We start from the raw sequence: 2,515 nt of genomic DNA, 5'->3' as shown, positions 1-2,515 counted from the left end.
GCTGAAATCAGAGACAACCCTGTGCGACGGCCCAGCAGCATATGAGACAGGAGATGTGCACAGCGCCGGGCTGGGCGTGCGCGCCCACGAGATGAAATCTGAAATCTCCGATGGCTTGCTCGTGCACATTCCCCTGAACACGCCGGCAATAGGTCATTCGCTACGCTCTACCTAAAAACCTAAGGCAGACCCAAGAGACCTCAAGAACTTCCGGCCCATCTCTCTGCTCCCCTTCCCAGCCAAGGTCATCGAGAAAACCGTCAACAGACAGCTAACCCGATACCTCGAAGAAAACAGAATCCTGGACCCTTCCCAGTCAGGGTTCCGCAGCAACCACAGCACCGAGACTGCTCTCATCGCTGCCACCGACGACATCAGGACCTGGCTGGACAACGGCGAGACGGCAGGACTCATCCTCCTAGACATCTCTGCCGCCTTCGACACCATGTGCCACCGCACACTACGCACACGCCTCCACGCCACAGAGATACGAGACAAGGCTCTGGATTGGCCACCTCCTTCCTCTCCGGCAGAACCCAGAGCGTCCGCCTCCCCCCATTCCATTCCAAAGCCTTCGAGATCATCTGTGGCGTACCCCAGGGATCCTCCCTCAGCCCGACGCAGTTCAACATTTACATTGCTCCACTAGCACACGTAGCTCGACTGCACGACCTCAACATAATCTCCTACGCCGACGACACTCAGCTGATCCTCTCCCTCACCAAGGACCCCATCACCGTGTAGAAAAATAGACATATTGATGTACATAAGCAACGTTCATTTCCCTTTTCCCACTCATCTTCATGCGCATATCCTAAATACCGTAAAGCATTTAACTACATCCTACTGCAGGCAAGGGCCTGTACCCGTGTATACATGACAGCCATTTTAGGCACCCTGGCCCTTTTTGCCCGCCTAAGATTAGAATCACTGGCTCCCCTTCCGCGTGTATTCAAAATCTCTCTCTCCCTCACATGCATAAACCATGAAGCCCTCTCCCTCTGCACGACCCCGCTGTGAAAGACGACTCTCCCCCTTGACTCGCACAAAACCCCCTATTCCATCTTGGAGAGGCATCCTTTGCCTTAGCAGACATAGCCCTCCCCCAGCTGCACCTGACTGCCCCCGCTCTCATGTACGGGTCATAAGATCTCTCTCGCTCTCTGTGTGACTCTGTCCTTGTGTCCACCCTGGCTACCCCTCCCTTCTCCTCACGTAAACAAGTCATAAACTCTCTTCTTACGCAGAGCCCTGTCCTTGAGGGTCACGGCCGCGCCTGACCAGCACCTCCTTCCCTTCCATGAATGCCCCTCTGTTGACAAGCCTTCCCTCCGCACTCAATTGTCCACGCGGCATTAATACCACTCCTTTGATGACCCTCTTCCCCCGAGTCCGGCTGACCACATATGTCCGAGGCCATCGCCTGAGCCAGGAGATACCATTTACTGCCCTTATTGTATGAAGTCACTCCTCTTCAAAGGATCCTCTATTGGTCTTAGCCACCCCCACCCCTTGGGCTATGATCAGGCGTACACATCCTGCAAAATACTCAGTTGCGTGATTGACCTCCCCTCTTATCAGCAGGTCAAGGGCCCCCATTGTGAATGTATATGGGTAGGATCACCACGAGGATTATGGGGATGTCTTTCCTTTTGCGTCACACCGTCCTAATTGTGTTATCATGTGTTCTGTAGAGTATAAAAAGCCAGAGTCTCAGCTCACTTGTTAGAGCACCTCCCGAAAGACACTGTGTTTCGTGTCCGAAATGACTGGCTCTCCTCATGAGTAATAAACTCTGTTCTTGATTCCTGCTTCCAGCGCCCGTCTCTTTATTTTGGTAGTTACTCAACATGGGAACCAAGGCGGTTTGCGCCAGCAGCCTGGGCATCGATAGGAAGATGGGTTGCAAATTTTCCACAAATGGCGTCCCAACGCGGGGCCCATCAGTGACATAGGGTTCGGTAAGAGAGATCCAGACGAAGAAGTGAACGTCTAGATGATCGGGGCATGCCTGCCTTGAGAGGGCCCTCGCCCGGCGGCCGATCGACAGAACTTCACCAATTCTGAACGGACCTCTCTTCAAGTGACCTATTGTCCTGACTGGAATCCCACAGGAATGCTACATGGAGTAAGAGAACGATCGGGCGCTGGAGGAGGAAGTCGAAGAACTATCCGTATGGTCCGGTCCGGGTAAGATTAAGTAGGGTGTTTTTACGCCTGATTGGTAGGGTGGCTCTGTCCACCTGATTGATTGATTGTTTGTATTGAAAACCGGTATTTGTATACTGGCATTGTTGGTATTGGTTCATTTAGCTCTGAGGGCTACTTGACATATTGGTTCTCTTTTGAGAACGAGACATTCTCTGTTTGCAAACAGCGGCGAATAGGAACGTCGTCCCTCTTTGCAGATAGAGAAGGGTAGGTAATGTAGACTTTTGTCCCCGGTATTAAGCCGTCATGCCTACCTTTCTCCCCACTGGATTGTTTGAAGTCGATTAATAATCGATTGTTGTTC

This window comes from Lissotriton vulgaris, chromosome 6 (genome assembly GCF_964263255.1).
Source record: "Lissotriton vulgaris chromosome 6, aLisVul1.2, whole genome shotgun sequence".
Classification (NCBI taxonomy): domain Eukaryota; kingdom Metazoa; phylum Chordata; class Amphibia; order Caudata; family Salamandridae; genus Lissotriton; species Lissotriton vulgaris.
The sequence above is the reverse complement of the archived record's forward strand: the minus strand, read 5'-3'. Positions refer to the sequence as shown.